The following is a 22,288-nucleotide window of genomic DNA, read 5'->3' on the forward strand; positions in this document are numbered from 1 at the left end:
GTATGACAAACACAATAAGCCCTGACATACTTTTCTTTTCCACATTGTTATTTAAATACATTTTTTTCGTTTTATTAAAACGTACAAAGAAAGGATCAGTGAACCTTTTCTGTAGGACATGAGCTTAGATATATAGAGAAAGAAAGTATATATAAAAAATTTAAATAAAATCTTTTAAATTCATACTTTGTTTATAGGATGTGAAAAATGTCAGTTTTGACCTCAATTGCTGAGAAGAAAATAGTTTTGTGAACTATAGTCTCGACTATAGACTAGACTAAAGACTAGACTATAGACTAGACTATAGACTAGACTATAGACTAGACTATAGACTAGACTATAGACTAGACTATAGACTAGACTATAGACTAGACTATAGACTAGACTATAGACCAGACTATAGACTAGACTATAGACTAGACTATAGACTAGACTATAGACAAGACTGTAGACTAGACTATAGACTAGACTATAGACTAGACTATAGACAAGACTGTAGACTAGACTGTAGACTAGACTATAGACTAGACTAGACTATAGACTAGACTATAGACTAGACTATAGACCAGACTATAGACTAGACTATAGACTAGACTATAGACTAGACTATAGACTAGACTATAGACTAGACTATAGACTAGACTATAGACTAGACTATAGACTAGACTATAGACTAGACTATAGACTAGACTATAGACTAGACTATAGACTAGACTATAGACTAGACTATAGACTAGACTATAGACTAGACTATAGACTAGACTATAGACTAGACTATAGACTAGACTATAGACTAGACTATAGACTAGACCATAGACTAGACTATAGACTAGACTATAGACTAGACTATAGACTAGACTATAGACTAGACTATAGACTAGACTATAGACTAGACTATAGACTAGACTATAGACTAGACTATAGACTAGACTATAGACTAGACTATAGACTAGACTATAGACTAGACTATAGACTAGACTATAGACTAGACTATAGACTAGACTATAGACTAGACTATAGACTAGACTATAGACTAGACTATAGACTAGACTATAGACTAGACTATAGACTAGACTATAGACTAGACTATAGACTAGACTATAGACTAGACTATAGACTAGACTATAGACTAGACTATAGACTAGACTATAGACTAGACTATAGACTAGACTATAGACTAGACTATAGACTAGACTATAGACTAGACTATAGACTAGACTATATAGACTAGACTATAGACTAGACTATAGACTAGACTATAGACTAGACTATAGACTAGACTATAGACTAGACTATAGACTAGACTATAGACTAGACTATAGACTAGACTATAGACTAGACTATAGACTAGACTATAGACTAGACTATAGACTAGACTATAGACTAGACTATAGACTAGACTATAGACTAGACTATAGACTAGACTATAGACTAGACTATAGACTAGACTATAGACTAGACTATAGACTAGACTATAGACTAGACTATAGACTAGACTATAGACTAGACTATAGACTAGACTATAGACTAGACTATAGACTAGACTATAGACTAGACTATAGACTAGACTATAGACTATAGACTAGACTATAGACTAGACTATAGACTAGACTATAGACTAGACTATAGACTAGACTATAGACTAGACTATAGACTAGACTATAGACTAGACTATAGACTAGACTATAGACTAGACTATAGACTAGACTATAGACTAGACTATAGACTAGACTATAGACTAGACTATAGACTAGACTATAGACTAGACTATAGACTAGACTATAGACTAGACTATAGACTAGACTATAGACTAGACTATAGACTAGACTATAGACTAGACTATAGACTAGACTATAGACTAGACTATAGACTAGACTATAGACTGACTATAGACTAGACTATAGACTAGACTATAGACTAGACTATAGACTAGACTATAGACTAGACTATAGACTAGACTATAGACTAGACTATAGACTAGACTATAGACTAGACTATAGACTAGACTATAGACTAGACTATAGACTAGACTATAGACTAGACTATAGACTAGACTATAGACTCGGACTATAGACTAGACATAGACTAGACAATAGACTAGGACTATAGACTATAGAATAGACTGTAGACTAGACTATATACATTGACTGTAGATTAGACTATAGACTAGACTATAGACACGACTATAGGACTAAACTATAGACTAGACTATAGACTAGACTATAGACTAGACTATAGACTAGACTATAGACTAGGACTATAGACTAGACTATAGACTAGACTATAGACTAGACTATAGACTAGGACTATAGACTAGACTATAGACTAGACTATAGACTAGAATATAGACTAGACTATAGACTAGACTATAGACTAGGACTATAGGACTAGACTATAGACTAGACTATAGACTAGACTATAGACTAGACTATAGAAATACTAGACTATACTAGACTATAGTACTACGGACTATAGACTAGACTATACTAGACTATAGACTAGACTATAGACTAGACTATAGACTAGACTATAGACTAGACTATAGACTAGACTATAGACTAGACTATAGACTAGACTATAGACTAGACTATAGACTAGACTATAGACTAGACTATAGACTAGACTATAGACTAGACTATAGACTAGACTATAGACTAGACTATAGACTAGACTATAGACTAGACTATAGACTAGACTATAGACTAGACTATAGACTAGACTATAGACTAGACTATAGACTAGACTATAGACTAGACTATAGACTAGACTATAGACTAGACTATAGACTAGACTATAGACTAGACTATAGACTAGACTATAGACTAGACTATAGACTAGACTATAGACTAGACTATAGACTAGACTATAGACTAGACTATAGACTAGACTATAGACTAGACTATAGACTAGACTATAGACTAGACTATAGACTAGACTATAGACTAGACTATAGACTAGACTATAGACTAGACTATAGACTAGACTATAGACTAGACTATAGACTAGACTATAGACTAGACTATAGACTAGACTATAGACTAGACTATAGACTAGACTAGACTATAGGCTAGTCTATAGACTCGACTATAGACTAGACTATAGGCTAGTCTATAGACTCGACTATAGATTCGACTATAGACTAGACTATAGACTAGACTATAGACTAGACTATAGACTAGACTATAGACTAGACTATAGACTAGACTATAGACTAGACTATAGACTAGACTATAGACTAGACTATAGACTAGACTATAGACTAGACTATAGAGTAGACTATAGACTAGACTATAGACTAGACTATAGACTAGACTATAGAGTAGACTATAGACTAGACTATAGACTAGACTATAGACTAGACTATAGACTAGACTATAGACTAGACTATAGACTAGACTATAGACTAGACTATAGACTAGACTATAGACTAGACTATAGACTAGACTATAGACTAGACTATAGACTAGACTATAGACTAGACTATGGACTAGTCTATAGACTAGACTATAGGCTAGACTATAGACTAGACTATAGACTAGACTATAGACTAGACTAGACTAGACTAGACTATAGGCTAGACTATAGACTAGACTATAGACTAGACTATAGACTAGACTATAGACTAGACTATAGACTAGACTATAGACTAGACTATAGACTAGACTATAGACTAGACTATAGACTAGACTATAGACTAGACTATAGACTAGACTATAGACTAGACTATAGACTAGACTATAGACTAGACTATAGACTAGACTATAGACTAGACTATAGACTAGACTATAGACTAGACTATAGACTAGACTATAGACTAGACTATAGACTAGACTATAGACTAGACTATAGACTAGACTATAGACTAGACTATAGACTAGACTATAGACTAGACTATAGACTAGACTATAGACTAGACTATAGACTAAACTATAGACTAAACTATAGACTAGACTATAGACTAGACTATAGACTAGACTATAGACTAGACTATAGGCTAGACTATAGGCTAGACTGATTTCAGCGATTTAAAATAGAACTCTTAAATTATGAGCTTAAACAGCTTACTTTTTTAGATAAGTTTTTCCTAAAAATTTTAAAAATTCTAGTCCAGACATTTGCTTTAAATAATTGTCTCATCTACAACATGTTTTACTATTAATAAAATAATAAATATTCAGGAATTGTAACACATTTCCATACAAAACTTGTAATTAAAATTAATAACGTTAAAACACAATTAAATAAACTAAATATACATATGTACATTGCCAATTACACTTTATAATGTAAATTTTATTAAGTTAAATTAGCAAAAAGAAAAAAGTAAATAAATAAAAATATGCCTAAATTGCACCTGCTCTAATGGATGAGGTATTGTAATGCCCAAAATGTAATGAACAACAGAGCCATAATAAACCGGCAATTGTTGGCTAAAAATTTATACACAAGTTGTTCAGGAAATATATAACACAAGCCAACGTTAAAATTGTCAATAGAAAATAGTTGGACAGTCGTTAAGCTCCATGAATTAGGGATGAAAAAAACTTTTGTAAACAAAAGCTTGATAATTTCTTATTGAAAGCTAATTTAAGCAAATTTTTCTATTTCGAGAACATTTTTGTAAAATTCTTCATTGCGAGAAATTTTTCAAAATTTTTTTCATAACCGAATATTTTTCAAAATTAATTACATTAAAATGTTTTAATTAAAAAATGTTCAATATTTAATGTCATCACCACTGTAATGCAATGCAAAGGCAGTGTAATAAATGTATTTGTTGTAATACAGCTTTTGTTGTTTGTTTTGTTAAAAATGTTGTTTTTGGCAAGGTGCCACTATCGATTTAAAATGGTAATAAATAAATAAACTGAACGTGTAAACTTAAAGCCTCGAAAGTAGTTTTTAGGCTAAAACACATGTAAAAGGGATGTTGGAATAAAAATTAAAAAATAAAACTACATTTGCTGTTGCAGTTAGTTAGTACGAAAACATTTGGAAGGCTTGCCTAAATGCCAGCATGACTGCTGGACTACTATATGCCTGTCAGGCAAACTGAATATTCATAAAACTGCAAACGTACCACTTATTACAAGCAGGTGAAGTTAATAAATATTATACACTTTTGCCTTAGTTTTGCATACAAGCAGAAAAAAAAAAACATGTTTTTAAAAACAGTGTTAAATGAAAATATAAATTGGAATAATGAACTTTTTTTATAAAAGAAAATTGAATGAATATGGAGCATTAATGGTTTTTAATTATAAACGAAAATAAATAAAATGCAAGAATATATGAAACACACGTTATGCAGAAGAAATATTCGCGACCATTCGCTGTACTACGTCAGAAATGCATGAGTACACATTGAGGACAAATTTAGCATGACCTTATTTATTACTTATAATCATCATCAAAACATCGACTTCTCTGCACATGCAGTGAATGCAACCAAAAAAATATTTCATATTAATTTCCTTTTCTTAACATTTCTTAAATAAATATTTATACGCACGATATGAACTTGTTAGCTGTAGCAGGAAAATAGTTTAGCGGCATTAAAAAGCAATAATGCACACTACATTGAGAGGAAAGTATGAGGAACGAGTTAAGGGACGGACAAACGGACGTACGAATAAGAAAGAGCTAACTAACTAACTAACTAACTAACTAACTAACTAACTAACTAACTAACTAACTAACTAACTAACTAACTAACTAACTAACTAACTAACTAACTAACTAACTAACTAACTAACTAACTAACTAACTAACTAACTAACTAACTAACTAACTAACTAACTAACTAACTAACTAACTAACTAACTAACTAACTAACTAACTAACTAACTAACTAACTAACTAACTAACTAACTAACTAACTAACTAACTAACTAACTAACTAACTAACTAACTAACTAACTAACTAACTAACTAACTAACTAACTAACTAACTAACTAACTAACTAACTAACTAACTAACTAACTAACTAACTAACTAACTAACTAACTAACTAACTAACTAACTAACTAACTAACTAACTAACTACTTACTTACTACTACTAACTAACTAAATAACTACCTAATCTAAAGTCTATAGTTTAGTCTATAGTCTAGGCTGCAATCTAGTCTACAGACAAGTCTATTGTGTAGTATATAATCAAGTCTAGCCTATCTTCTAGTCTAGATTACAGTATCGATTAGAGTTTCTCTATAGTTTCAATTATAGTCTAGTTTTCAGTTTCGACTTTAGTCTAGCATACTCTAGTCTATTGTTTAGTCTATATTCTAGTCTATAGTCTAGTCTATAGTCTAGTCTATAGTCTAGTCTATAGTCTAGTCTATAGTCTAGTCTATAGTCTAGTCTATAGTCTAGTCTATAGTCTAGTCTATAGTCTAGTCTACAGTCTAGTCTACAGTCTAGTCTACAGTCTGGTCTATAGTCTAGTCTATAGTCTAGTCTATACTATAGTCTATAGTCTAGTCTATAGTCTAGTCTATAGTCTAGTCTATAGTCTAGTCCATAGTCTAGTCTATAGTCTAGTCTATAGTCTAGTCTATAGTCTAGTCTGTAGTCTAGTCTAGTCTATAGTCTAGTCTATAGCCTAGTCTATAGTCTAGTCTATAGCCTAGTCTATAGTCTAGTCTATAGTCTAGTCTATAGTCTAGTCTATAGTCTAGTCTATAGTCTAGTCTATAGTCTAGTCTATAGTCTAGTCTATAGTCTAGTCTATAGTCTAGTCTATAGTCTAGTCTATAGTCTAGTCTATAGTCTAGTCTATAGTCTAGTCTATAGTCTAGTCTATAGTCTAGTCTATAGTCTAGTCTATAGTCTAGTCTATAGTCTAGTCTGTAGTCTAGTCTATAGTCTAGTCTATAGTCTAGTCTGTAGTCTAGTCTATAGTCTAGTCTGCAGTCTAGTCTATAGTCTAGTCTATAGTTTAGTCTATAGTCTAGTCTATAGTCTAGTCTATAGTCTAGTCTATAGTCTAGTCTATCGTCTAGTCTATAGTCTAGTCTATAGTCTAGTCTATAGTCTAGTCTATAGTCAAGTCTATAGTCTAGTCTATACTATAGTCTAGTCTATAGTCTAGTTTATAGTCTAGTTTATAGTCTAGTCTATAGTCTAGTCTATAGTCTAGTCTATAGTCTAGTCTATAGTCTAGTCTATAGTCTAGTCTATAGTCTAGTCTATAGTCTAGTCTATAGTCTAGTCTATAGTCTAGTCTATAGTCTAGTCTATAGTCTAGTCTATAGTCTAGTCTATAGTCTAGTCTATAGTCTAGTCTATAGGCTAGTCTATAGGCTAGTCTAGTTTGTATTATTTCTTCAGTTTCGACTACTGTTTAGTTTGAAGTCTCAGTTATAGTTAATCAAGTTTTTATAATCTTGTCGAGCAACGACTCTGGTCTGTTCAAACGCCTTAGTACCTTCCAGTTATCATAGTGTAGGGTACACTAGTGCAAATCTTTGATAATCCATAAAAAACATTTCATACATAAATAAAAATTATAAATTTGTGTGTAAATAATTGAATTTTAACATTTATTTTAAGTAATTTTGGCAAAAATCCAACAAAATTTTCAATTACATTTGTATTTTTGTTAAAATAGTTTTCTCTAAACAAGATCACTTAAAGGTGGTCATTTACGTTTAATTGTGTTTTGAGTGTATTTCTAGTAAAATTTATACTGATGGAAAACATATTTAAATATTATGTTCCATTTCAAATTGTAGTTGTAGCCGAAAATAAAATGTTAACAACTATTAATCATAGTTGTTTACACAAATGTACAAGTACATCCATACATAGGAATAAATTTCTTTAAGGTCTAAAAGGGTTAAGTGCTCAAGATAGCTGCACAAAGAAAGTGTGCGTGAGCGAGTGAGTAAGTGAATGAGTGTATGTGATTAAGTGCTTGTGTGTTTATTTAAGTGAAAATTAGAAAGTCAATTTATTATGCAACTTAAAGAAAATGTCAATTATAGAGCCATTATACCACACACAAATGAATACTGTCCCCCCTGGTTAACACTTTGAAGGGTGACGCATCTCTTTTAAGAAAAATAGCGAAGATGCGATTTGTTTGTGCAGATGTTTGTTGGGTGTGCGTGTGTCATTATGATCTTTAACCCTTTACATAAGATTTGGTTTTTCATTTCATTTTCAATGTATTTTTGTAATTAATTACAAAATAAAATTGCATTTAGTCTATTGTGTTGGGAACTCAAATGGAGTTTTTTTTCATTGTGCATTTTAATGTAAAATCTAAAAGAAACCTTTGACTTAAGTGAATGATTCATTTGAACAATTAAATGAAATTTGTTTTTTAAATTACATTTAAATCAATAAAATGTATTTCTTTTTGGCTGGAAGAGAGAAACAATGAAATGAAAAAAACAATTAAGGAAGTTGTCTTTTATATTATTGGCACTGAGTTAATGACATTTGCCAATTGATAAATGAGTAATCAATGGTTAGTGCAATTAACTAAAATATTAATGTAATTAGACAAATGAAAAAATAAATATTTTGTGATAAATTTTTTTCTAAACAGATAGTCTATACTATGCACTAGACTATAGTCCAGACTATAGGCTAGACCATAGTCCAGACTATATACTAGACTATAGTCCAGACTATAGACTAGACTAGACTATAGTCCAGACTATATACTAGACTATAATCCAGACTGTAGACTAGACTATAGTTCAGATATTAGACTAGTCCAGACTAGTCAAGTATATACTATAGTCTCGACTAGACAAGACAATAGTCCAGACTATAGACTAGACAATAGACTAGACTATAGTCCAGATAATCGACCAGACTATATTCCAGACGATAGTTCAGACTATAGATTAGACTATAGTCCAGACTATAGACTAGATTATAGTACCGACTATAGACTAGATTATAGTCCAAACTATAATTCAGACTATAGACTATACTATAGTCCAGACTGTAGTATATAGTCCAAACTATGGACAAGACTTTAGACTAGACTATAGTCCAGACAATAGACTACACTATAGATTAGACAATAGTCCAGATTATCGACCAGACTATAGTTCAGACAATAGACTAGACTATAGTCCAAAATATAAAATAGTATATAGTCCAAACTATGGACAAGACTATAGTCCAGACTATAGACTAGACTATAGTCCAGACAATAGACTACACTATAGATTAGACAATAGTCCAGATTATCGACCAGACTATAGTTCAGACTATAGACTAAACTATAGTCTAGACTATAGACTAGATTATAGTCCAGACTATAGACTAGATTATAGTCCCAGATTATAGACTATACTATAGTCCAGACTATAGACTAGACTATAGTCCAAACTATAGACTAGACAATAGTCCAGACTATAGACCAGACTCTAGACTAGACAATAGTCCAGACTATAAACCAGACAATGATTCAGACTATAGACTAGACTAGACTATAGTCCAAAATATAGACTAGTCTATAGTCCGAACTATAGACAAGACTGTAGTCCAGACTATAAACTATACTTCAGACTATAGACTGGAGTATAGTAGAGACTATAGGCTAGACTATAGTCCAAAATATAGACTAGTCTATAGTCCGAACTATTGACAACACTATAGTCCAGACTATAAACTATACTTCAGACTATAGACGGGAGTATAGTAGAGACTATAGACTAGACTTTAGTCCATACTATAGACTAGACTATAGTCCAAACCATAGACTAGATTATTCTCCAAACTATAGACTAGACTATTGTCCAGACTATAGATTAGACTATAATTCAGACTATACACTAGACTATTGTCCAGACTATAGACTATACTATAGTCCAGACTATAGACTAGACTGCAGTGCTGACTATAGTCCAGACTATACAGTAAAATATAGTCCAGACAATAAACTAAAGTCTAGTCCTGACTATAGATTAGACAATATTCCTAACTATAGATTAGACTATATTTCTGACTCTAGACTAGACTATAGTCCAGACTACACAGTAGACTATAGTCCAGATTATACTATAGTGTATACTATAGACTACATATATTTATATAGGTCATAATAATGACTAGACTATAGCTCTGACTATATAGATACCGGCCTTTAATTAAATTAAGCAGGTAAAGCTCTCCTTAGATCTTATAAAGAGCTACGAATAATGCTCAACTCATTCTGTGGCAAAGATTATAGACGATTAATGTCAAACTTTCACTTTACAAAGTCTTTTGATTGAAGCTCATTTTTAGACTAGTTAACACCTTATGATCAGAACTCAACTTTGACTTTTTAGAGAGTAAGGATTTTAGCTTAGTTAATACTGTTAAAAAATTTAAGGTTAAAACTCAATTAAAGCTTTGCAAAGGACTACAGTTGAAGCTTAAGGTCCACCGATTAGAACTTATTTTAAACTAGACAAAGTTTTACAGCTGAAGCTCCACTTAAAGCTTATTAAGAGTTAAAATTACATATTAATTTAGATTCAGCTTAGATCTAAAGTCCGTCTTTAGATTAGATAAAGATCTAATTGAACTTTTTAAAAAGCTTTTTAGACTAATCTATAATAAAAGCTCAACTTAGGCTTTAAAAATCCATGAGAAAGCCAAATGTTTTATAATTTCAAGTTAAAGTTTTCTTTGGGAGCTTTTGCCAAAAGACGAACTTATATTAATTATTATGAAATGTTCCACTTGTTGTGAACACTTGAAATCTGTCAAAATTTTAATTGACATTTTTATTTAGCATTTCATTTTGCAAATTAGATAAGCTGTCAAAACGATAAGTCTCACTTATAAAATTGTCAATTTTTTATGACTGTTAGATGTAATTGTCATATGGATATTTATTTTAGCTTTTGTTATAATAAATGCCAAATGTTATTGTACTTATTTATATGAATTTATTTCGTTTGTTGCTGTAAGTAAAATATTGAAAATTCAAAAATTTATTAAACTAAAACTAAAATCAGTGATCGGCAGCTAAAGTAGACAGAGAGCAAGAGAACAGGAAGCTCATCTAACTTGAAAGCGAAAACAGTTCAAAAAAATAGTTTGAACTTGGTGATCCATCTTTGTGCAATCCTTATTGTGTTAATCTCCTTAAGCCAATCACTGATTTAAATTCACATGTAAATGAACATTCATTTCGTCGTTACACATGTTCAATTTATTTATGGTTCTCACTCATAAAACAAAAACAACCATAAAACTTTTTAGTGTATAAATGTGACAAACCTGTCACAAAACTATATAGAAAGATTTTTGTTGTTGTTCCTATACCCCAACTACTAAATATAACGTGACAATATGCGATTATAGAAAATGTCATAAATAGTGAAGAAAGAAAGAATTTTTGATGACAAAAAAATCACAGATACACACACACACACATATGCATAGGAGAGATCATCAACTTGGAAAATAACAATATGAAAAGGTTAAGGCATGATGGAGAGGGTGGTGCAAAGAGAGAGAGATAGGAAGGTGTCATAAAGAAAAATGCATTTTTTGAAATGAAACACATTGCTAATGCCGCCGTATCAACAACATCATAATCATCATTATCATCATCATTATTATCATCATTGCACAAAATAGTTTTCATTCTACATTTAGAAATCGTTGTGAAAAACAAAAATAGAATGGATGGATGGATGGATATTTTCTACATCTGCATCATAAATTGAAATAGAACAACGAATACGAAAAAAAGAAATTCATCATTTTGAACTTTAACAGAGAGTGAAAACAAGAGGGTGGGAACTTTTTTGATCTTCCCCTAATTTTTTTTGTTTTAAATGATTGTCTGTGTCTTGAGTGCTGATAGATTTTTAGTAGATTTCAGTTTTTTTGTTTAATATTCTGTTTTTGTAAAAGATATGTTTGTTAGTCTGTCTGTCTGTCCGCCCGCTACTGTTGAAATGATGAATATCTTTTTAATGAACCAGATGTCAGAAGTGTAAAATATAAAATTCCCTTTAGAATAAATTGATTTTTTTTCTTGTTTTGTTTAATATTTTAAGCAGATTTTTTTGTTTAACAAATTAGAAATTTATAAAAGTTTTATTTAGTTTTAAAGACTCTTAAAATGCTTTATTATTGAGGAAATACCTACCGGAGGCCTCTGGTATTTCTACGGTATAGAGAAAAGGCCATGGCAAAAAGAGAAAACTTTTTGGGAAAAGCTTTTTCTAGCAAAAAATAACTTTTCACTAAAATAAGTTTTTGTTACAGGAAAAAACTTTGTAGAGAAATAAGAAGACTTCTTAAGATAATTTTTTTCAAAGAATAAGCTTTTAGTATGACTATTGTTAATGAAAAAGATTTGTAAAGAATTATATTGGTTAAAAAAAAGTTTTTCTTTAAGCAAAAAGCTTTTCAGAGCAAAATGCGGTTTTGTGTAAAAATATAAAAAACAATTTTTTTTTATATTAAATAAAGTTTTTTTTTATGAACAAGCATTTTTCGTGGAATTATAACAGATTCTTTTCTGAATGAGCTTTTTTGTTGACAAGTCTTTTATTTAGCAAAAAAGAGGTTTTATGAAGACTTTGAGTAAAAACATTTTAATGCACTTTTTATAAAGAGCTTTTATGGGGATTTTTTGAAATTCTGAAAAAATCTGAGCTTTTTATTAAATAGCTTTTCATGAGATTTTTAGTGATAAGCTATTTATGAACTTTTCATAAACTATTGAGTGGAAAGCTTGTTATGAGCTTTTTAATGAAAAGCTTTTTTATAAGCTTTTTTGTTGAAAATTCTATTTTCGGCGACTCTTTATTGAAAAACTTTTTAGTGAAAGGCTTTTTATAAGCTTTTTATTGATACGCTTTTCATGAGATATTTAGTGAAAAGCCGTTTATGAGCTTTTTAGTGGAAAGCTTCGTATGAGCTTTTTAGTGGAAAGCTTCTTATGAGGTTTTTAGTAGAAAGCTTCTTATGAGCTTTTTAGTGGAAAGTTTCTTATGAACTTTTTAGTGATAAGCTTCTTTGTGGCTTTTTATGAGCTTTGTTGTGAAAAAGCTTTTTATGAGCCTTGTTGAGAAAAGCTTTTTATGAGAATTTTTGTGAAAAGCTTTTTATATTTGTTTTTGTAAAAAAACCCTTTTATGTGCTTTTAGTGAAATGCTTTTTATTAGTTTTTTTTTTTTAATCGAACTTTTCAGAGAAAAGCTTTTTATGAAAATTTTATTAGAATGCTTTTTAGTGGAAAAAATATTTTATAAAAATTGTTTAAGAATTAAAAGCGTTTTATAAAAAAAGTCTGTGCAAAATCTTTTAGTGGACATACTTTAGATATTTTTTTTTTCTAAATATTCGACAATTTTTTTTTAGAAAATTTTAAGAATTTTTTTTTATTTTAACAAAAATTTTTTATAGAAAATTTTAAGACGAACTTCTTTTATAAAAAAGTACATAGTTTATAAACATTTTTGTAAAAAAGCTTTTATATTTGGAAAGCTCTTATAATTGGAAAGCTCATTGAGCCTTTTTTTAAAAAAGATTTTTATGATTTTTTTAGTAAAAAACTTCTTTGAGCTTTTTATGAATAAAAAATTATTTTTATGTCACAGAAAGCCTTTTTTCGAACTTTATATGAAAAAAAAACTTTTGGAGGTTTTTATTGAAAAAAATGTCATGTCTTTTTTTTAGTAAAATGAATGTTTTTATGAATAAAAAGCTTTTTCTTAGATAAAATAAGCTTTTTGTGCAAATTAAGCTTTATGTACTTTTTAATGAAAAGTTGTTTGGAATAAAAAGCTTTTTTAAGAAAAAGCTTTTAATGGATAAATTAAGCTTTTTGTGAAAATCTTTTAGGCAAATTGTTGATGCTTTTTCTTAGATAAAGTAAGCTTTTTGTGAAAGTTAAGCTTTATGTGCTTTTTAGTGAAAAGTTGTTATGAATAAAAAGCTTTTTCTTTCTTTTTCTTTCTTTTTCTAAGAAAAAGCTTTTTATAGATAAATTAAGCTTTTTGTAAAAATCTTTTAGGGCAAATTTTTGTTGCTTTTTCTTAGATAAAATAAGCTTTTTGTGCCAGTTAAGCTTTATGTGCTTTTTAGTGAAAAGTTGTTATGCATATAAATCTTTTTCTTTATTTTTCTAAAAAAAAGCTTTTTATAAATAAATTAAGCTTTTTGTGAAAATCCTTTCCTTGTTAAGAGCTTTTTAGTGGAAATATTTTTTTAGTTTTTTAGTAAAAAGCTCTCATGTAATTTATAGGGTAAAATATACGTTTTTTTTAAACCTTTTTCGAATATAAATAGCTTTTTTGACCTTTTTATGAACTTTAAATTGAAAAGCTTTTTATTGAAAAGATAGCTATGACTTTTTTTTACAAAAAAGCTTTTTATGTTAAAATAAAGCCTTTTTTGAGCTTTTTATGTAAGAATAAACTTTTTTCAGTTTTTTTTTTTAGGAATAAAAAGCTTTTTCTGTAAACAGCAGTTTCTTACTTTTTTAAGAAAAATATGTTTTTGTGCAAAATCTTTTAGTGAATTTGTTGTTTTCATTTTCGTGAGCTTTTTAGTGAAAAGTTTTTTTAGAAATTTTTTAGAAACAAGCTTTCATTCAACATTGATGAACAAATAAGCTTGTTTGTGCAAAATCTTGAAGTGTAAAATGATTTCACTGAAAAAGCTTCTTAGTTAGTATTACAATTTTTTATGAAAAGTTGTTTGTTTTTTCAATGCTTAGAAAGGATGAAAGCTTTTTATGAAAAAGTATTTTTAGTAAAGCCTTTTTTTTAATTTAAATCTTTTATTATAATAAAGATTTTTTTCAGATTAAAACCATGTGTTAGTGAAAAATATATTTTAGCTTTTTTAGGCGAAAAAAATTTGTTTCAGCTCAAAAAGCTTTTTTTTTAAATAGCTTTTAAATGTTATAACCTAAAAATAGATATTGTAAATCTCTATGGAGTTATAGAAAATTTTTAACTGTAAGTACATAAATATGGCTCCAAGTTTTGATAATGTAGCTTAAGAGCTTTCGCCTTTATTTTCTAATCTAATAAGTTTAATAAGGAAGTTTTAAGCAAAAATGTCTTTAAAAAGTATTTAGTTTTACATTATTAAACTATTTGTTTCCAAAATTTCCTTTTTTCTACACATGTTCTAACCTTCCAAATAGTTTTAGCTAAATTTCTATATATGGGGTCTCATTGGGTGTTTAAATATCGCTTTATTACACACTAACATGCAATATTTTGTATATTTATATATATTTCGTTTGTTTATTTATATGAAATGAATGTATTCCCTGCCAGGTGTATAGAAAAACAAAAGTTTTGTTTTTCCTTAGAGGAAAAATAGATTTTCCATAACAATTGTTAATTGCAGTTTTTCTGGCGTTTGGTTGTCGCTACCATTTTACTGCTACAGCTGTAATTTTCTTTTCTTATCAGAAAAGTTTGTATAATTTTTTATCGGTTTAATTAAATGATTTTCTGTAATACGTTTATAAAACGCAAACTACCGTACTTACTAGCTATATGTCAGTCCGTTTGTTGGCTTGATAATCATATTTTCTCACCATTATTTTGGAAAATTTATTTCATTTAATTGTGACAAATAAGGGTGTTGTTTTTGGCAAAATTTATGAGAAAATTGAAGGTTATTGTGTGGTAAACCAAACCCTTAAATAGTTTTTTTTTATTTTTGATTCTTTTCGAGAATCCAAAGAAATTTGTTTGAAATTATTTCGTGGTATTATTTTTGTTGCTCACACCCTGTTTATTCTGTTTAAATTAAAAATACATTTGAAATATATTTTAAAAAAATTGTTTAACTTTTAATTTGAAACAATTGTGTTTACATCTCAAATAATAACTTTCTTTCAAAAAACAACTGTTTAAATTAATTTGTTAAAACTACTCGTGGAAATAATATATATATTTTACTAATTAAACTAAAAGTACTAATTTTGTCTAGACTATTAGGAATACTATAGCGACTCTAAGCAATAGTTTTAAATAAATTTATATAATAGTTTAGAACTCTAACTTTCACAACATAAATCTTATTTACTCTTTCAAAACAATACATTTTTAAAAGATTTCACTGTCTACATATGTGGCACCCCTGGGTGTGTATTTTCTATTACTTTTAACCATTTATGGAAATTTTATTAAAAAAAAAATCATGAGAAAATATTCATTAATCTTATTTCTGTTAAACTCCTACTCATTTTGTGCTTTTTTGCTTGAAAGTCATAAAAAAAATAAAACAAAAAACGTTTGATTTTTGACAAATTCATTATAGTTATGTGTCACTGATTAATTAATAGATTTGTGTATTGCTTTGAAGGAAAACTATCAAGCAACTGCCAGAGGGATCATTTGTCAATGAACAAGATTAGTTTGAAAATAAACAAAATATAATTGAACAGAAATGTACAAACAACATTAAATGCTATAGACTTGATTATAAACCAGACTACATACTACAGATTACTATAGACCAGACAATGGCTTAGACTATAGTCCAGACTATCGACTATCATCCAAACTATACACAAAACTATAGTCTAGTCTATAGTCTAGTCTATAGTCTAGTCTATAGTCTAGTATATAGTCTAGTCTATAGTGTAGTCTATAGTCTAGTCTATAGTCTAGTCTATAGTCTAGTCTATAGTCTAGTCTATAGTCTAGTCTATAGTCTAGTCTATAGTCTAGTCTATAGTCTAGTCTATAGTCTAGTCTATAGTGTAGTCTATAGTCTAGTCTGTAGTATAGTCTATAGTCTAGTCTATAGTCTAGTCTATATGCTAGTCTATAGTCTAGTCTATAGTCTAGTCTATAGTCTAGTCTATAGTCTAGTCTATAGTCTAGTCTATAGTCTAGTCTATAGTCTAGTCTATAGTCTAGTCTATAGTCTAGTCTATAGTCTAGTCTATAGTCTAGTCTATAGTCTAGTCTATATGCTAGTCTATAGTCTAGTCTATAGTCTAGTCTATAGTCTAGTCTATATGCTAGTCTATAGTTTAGTCTATAGTCTAGTCTATAGTTTAGTCTATAGTCTAGTCTATAGTTTAGTCTATAGTCTAGTCTATATTCTATTCTATAGTCTAGTCTATATGCTAGTCTATAGTTTAGTCTATAGTCTAGTCTATAGTTTAGTCTATAGTTTAGTCTATAGTCTAGTCTATATTCTAGTCTATAGTCTAGTCTATAGTCTAGTCTATAGTCTAGTCTATAGTCTAGTCTATAGTTTAGTCTATAGTCTAGTCTATAGTCTAGTCTATAGTCTAGTCTATAGTCTAGTCTATAGTCTAGTCTAGTCTATAGTCTAGTCTATAGTCTAGTCTATATGCTAGTCTATAGTTTAGTCTATAGTCTAGTCTTTATTCTAGTCTATAGTCTAGTCTTTATTCTAGTCTATAGTCTAGTCTATAGTCTAGTCTATAGTCTAGTCTATAGTCTAGTCTATAGTCTAGTCTATAGTCTAGTCCATAGTCTAGTCTATAGTCTAGTCTATAGTCTAGTCTATAGTCTAGTCTATAGTCTAGTCTATAGTCTAGTCTATAGTCTAGTCTATATGTTAGTCTATAGTCTAGTCTATATGCTAGTCTATAGTTTAGTCTATATGCTAGTCTATAGTCTAGTCTATAGTCTAGTCTATAGTCTAGTCTATATGCTAGTCTATAGTTTAGTCTATAGTCTAGTCTATAGTTTAGTCTATAGTCTAGTCTATAGTTTAGTCTATAGTCTAGTCTATATGCTAGTCTATAGTTTAGTCTATAGTCTAGTCTATAGTTTAGTCTATAGTTTAGTCTATAGTTTAGTCTATAGTCTAGTCTATATTCTAGTCTATAGTCTAGTCTATATTCTAGTCTATAGTCTAGTCTATAGTCTAGTCTATAGTCTAGTCTATAGTCTAGTCTATAGTCTAGTCTATAGTCTAGTCTATAGTCTAGTCTATAGTCTAGTCTATAGTCTAGTCTATAGTCTAGTCTATAGTCTAGTCTATAGTCTAGTCTATAGTCTAGTCTATAGTCTAGTCTATAGTCTAGTCTATAGTCTAGTCTATAGTCTAGTCTATAGTCTAGTCTATAGTCTAGTCTATAGTCTAGTCTATAGTTTAGTCTATAGTTTAGTCTATAGTTTAGTCTATAGTTTAGTCTATAGTCTAGTCTATATTCTAGTCTATAGTCTAGTCTATAGTCTAGTCTATAGTCTAGTCTATAGTCTAGTCTATAGTCTAGTCTATAGTCTAGTCTATAGTCTAGTCTATAGTCTAGTCTATAGTCTAGTCTATAGTCTAGTCTATAGTCTAGTCTATAGTCTAGTCTATAGTCTAGTCTATAGGCTAGTCTATAGTCTAGTCTATAGTCTAGTCTATAGTCTAGTCTATAGTCTAGTCTATAGTCTAGTCTATAGTCTAGTCTATAGTCTAGTCTATAGTCTAGTCTATAGTCTAGTCTATAGTCTAGTCTATAGTCTAGTCTATAGTCTAGTCTATAGTCTAATCTATAGTCTAGTCTATAGTCTAATATATAGTCTATAGTCTAGACTATAGTCTTTATAGAAAATTTTCCATAATGACTAATAAAATTTTACCGAAAATTCTATATAAAAAAATTTATTCAAAAATTTTCTCTAAAAAGATTCTATAGAAAAGAAAATTTATGAAAAATTTTCTATTAAAGGAAATTTATGAAAAATTTTCTATTTAAGGAAATTTTTGCAAAATTTTCTATTAAAGAAAATTTATGAAAAATTTTCTATTTAAGGAAATTTTTTGAAAATTTTCTATTAAAGAAAATTTATGAAAAATTTTCTATTGAAGAAAATTTTTGAAAAATTTTCGATTAAAAAAAATTTATGAAAAATTTTCTATTAAAAAAAAAATTATGAAAAATTTTCTATTAAAAATTTTTTTTTGAAAAATTTGTTCTTAAATGAAAATTTTATAAAAAATTTTCTATTAAAGAAATTTTATCAATTATTTTCTTTTAAAGAAAACGAATATATTTTCTTCTCAAACGTTAGTTTCACATCAATTAATTTACATTTTTTTTACTCCAACTCCAACACAAAAATTTTATCAAAACATTTCACACAATGTCGGTAGTTTTAACACATTTTTAAACATTAATAATAAATAAATATTTAAAATTCCAGAGTTTGATATTTTTGTTTGAACTGATACAAAAAAAAAATAGTTCAAGAAAAAAATACACAAAATTATTACATGAGAAATGTTAAAGACCAAACTATGCCACCGCGTACTGCAACCAGCAGGTGTAATAAGTTTTTAAGATAAAATACCATAAACAATGGAATTCTCTCACAATTGTGATTTTTTTAAAAGCTTTTTTCTTCGTTTTTTTCATTTGTTTGGCGTAAATAACTCTGAACAACCACAAATAAATTTTCATTAATAAAAAATGATAAAAAAATAGTAACTCAACACACCAAATAAATAAATAACGTAATAATGTTACTAGGAATGAAAAAAAGAAAGAAAAACAAAATAAATGGAAGCTTTTTTTTATAGAAAAACAGATAAATAACAACAATTACAGTAGAAAAAACAACATACCGAAAAAAGCTTATCAATTGAATAACAACAAAATATTGTATTGATACATCATCATAGACATATCATCAATATTTGAACATTGAGCAGAAAAAAGAAAGAGTAAAGAATAATGGTGGAAAAAGAAGGTGAAATGCGTAAAATGAGTGAAATTCTCTTTTGATTATAAAAAAATGGTTCGCTTAAAAAAGAGTTTTATTGATTTGCTTTTATTACATTGTTTATATCAAACAAATAAGAGATCAAATCTTTACAGTTTTCTGTTATGTTTTGATTTAAGAATATAAAATGTGTTTATTGAGAGGGAGATCAAAATTACCCAGCAGATCGTTTAAGAGTCAATGCAGCCGAATATGACAATAATTTTCATTAACGTCTAACCACCTGGTTGGCTCTAATTCGTCTTTTTGTCACGAATGTACTCTTTGTAAACGAGAGTGAAAACAGTCGTCCCGTTTGCAAGCGAGAGCGTAGAAACTTTTCACTTTACTGTCCCCAAGTAATCTATTAGGTAGACACTGCCAAGTATTGACTCCTGTGTATTAGTTTTCTGACTGACTCTTTGTAATCTTTGGAGAGGCAACTGATTTCCTCTATGGGCAAGAACCCTGGTTATCCAGTGGACTAGCGCTAACCCTAGGTGGTAGGATAAACAGCCAGTTCGGGACCAAACTAACCCCCAGAACTGCTGGGTATACATTTTTGTAAGATTTTTATTAAATACATGTTACAAGCTATGACTCAAAACTAAGGGACATTTGCTCCAAGACTATGTGAAATCGTGGACCGATATTGCCAATTTTCAATACCAAACAAACCTTAGCAACAACCTAGCTGATTAATAAAAGGCCTTCGGAACACGTTGCCTAGGTAAATCGCCCTCATCTTAGGGTCATTGTAATCGGTAATTACATATGAAAACGCTGGCAGTACCTGCAGTACCCAAAGAACTGTAAACTGGAGCAGTAATTTGACTCGCTGTATGACCAGAAAACCTAATCTATATGGAACCAGGTTCGCAGGGCATTATCTTCGACTTTGTCATTCCGGTGCGAAGAACCAATTGTCGTGAGAACGTGGACTTTGTGTAGTTGCACGTGGAGAAGAGAATTTCGGTTTTTTGAGTAGCTGTATGATCAGAGAACCCGACCTACATGCTACCAGCTTCGCAGAACATTGTCTTGGCCTTTGTTGTTCCGGTGCGAATAACCGATTGTCGTAAGAACGTGGACTTTGTGTAGTTGCACGTGTAGAAAAGAATTTCTTTTTTTTTGAGTAGCTGTATGATCAGAGAACCCGTCCTATATGCTACCAGCTTCGCAGAACTTTGTCATGACCTTTGTCATACCGGTGCAAAGAACCAATTGTCGTAAGAACGTGGACTTTGTGTTGTTGCACGTGGAAAAGAGAATTTTGGTTTTTTGAGTAGCTGTATGATCAGAGAACCCGACCTATATGCTACCAGCTTCGCAGAACATTGTCATTCCGGTGGAGAAGAGAATTTCGGTTTAAAGACCGTTGTACGGTGACTCAACAGGAACCCACTGAGGATATATGAAGAATGATTTAACATCAAGAGAACTAGATGCAGAGTAAATTAAGGGTGGAAATTGAATGAGCTGTTTGATGGGTTGTATGGTAATTGATTTATAGTACTTCTGTCCTTATATAATCGATAACATTATCTTCTCAAGGTTTACTCCTGACCAACAGCACTGAGTCCTCTGTGTGTAACGATCATCGTCTATTCTTATTAATGGACATAAATAGATCGTACTTTGGCCTATCAAATACTTCTCTGGGTACTGTTGTGAAAACAACTGGGACCATCTCAACGATGTAGATGAGAGGTCTGTTTGATAGGTTCAATACTGATGAATTTGAATTTCTATCCAGTTATTTTTCGTAGTTTACTCTGTTCACGCCTGATCCACTGCAATGAGTGCTCTGTGTGTCAAGAAGTAGTATCTAGACTTATTAATGGACATAAATGGATTGTACTTTCGCCTATCAAATACGTCTCATGGTGATGTTGCCGAAGCAGTTGTGCTATCCCTGCGATTTGAGATTTCATATTAGGTCAGAGATTACAAGGATTTTAAGTTTTCTTCTTTGTCAAAAGTGGCGATTTTTTTCTCAATACCTCATCAAATTGGCTCGATAAGTTGATATTAGCCAATGATTGATTTTCCGTGTTGAAAGTAGTGCATGGAAATTATTCCGAATACATGCCAGATCAATTTAAGAAACCCTTATTTTGAATGCTGTTTAGTCTCTGTTGTCTTGTATCCATGATGTCCATGACTTCCGTAATAACTCAACAAACACTTTTTGGAAATTTTTTTTAATCGTGTTGGTTGTAGAGACCTCAACTAGGCGTCCACAACGGTCGGAAACTTCCGGAAAGATCAAAATCTTAATAGGTCCATAATCGCACAAAGCTCATATCGATCAATAAGGTAAAAAATCGATATTGATTTAAGGTTCTAAATCATGCCACTAAATTCCATAAACATCGGCCCACAATTGACCCAAAAAAAAACCAATTCCGAAAATCTGTTGTAAAAAACTCTTAAGCAAGTGTAGGGTATCGCTTATTTCCAACTATGCTTCCCTACTTATACATTTTGTTGCTATATTGGCAATATAGTAAATCTTGATCAAAAAAAGAGGACTGTAAAAGAGAGTAAACGATAAGAAAAATTGAGAGTTTTGATTTATCAATGTTTTGATTTGGTTTTCACAAC

The 22,288-nt window shown here is 30.0% G+C and overlaps 1 protein-coding gene across 2 annotated transcripts in view; it reads right to left on the reverse strand.

Annotated features, from left to right (window-relative positions):
- LOC119611370 overlaps window positions 1–22,288 on the reverse strand; it is a 127,676-nt gene that overhangs the window by 62,064 nt on the left and 43,324 nt on the right. The window lies entirely within an intron of this gene.

The sequence above is a fragment of the Lucilia sericata genome, unplaced genomic scaffold, assembly GCF_015586225.1.
Source record: "Lucilia sericata isolate MDLA Ls3-8-SP2 unplaced genomic scaffold, ASM1558622v1 Contig001434F_arrow, whole genome shotgun sequence".
Taxonomy (NCBI): domain Eukaryota; kingdom Metazoa; phylum Arthropoda; class Insecta; order Diptera; family Calliphoridae; genus Lucilia; species Lucilia sericata.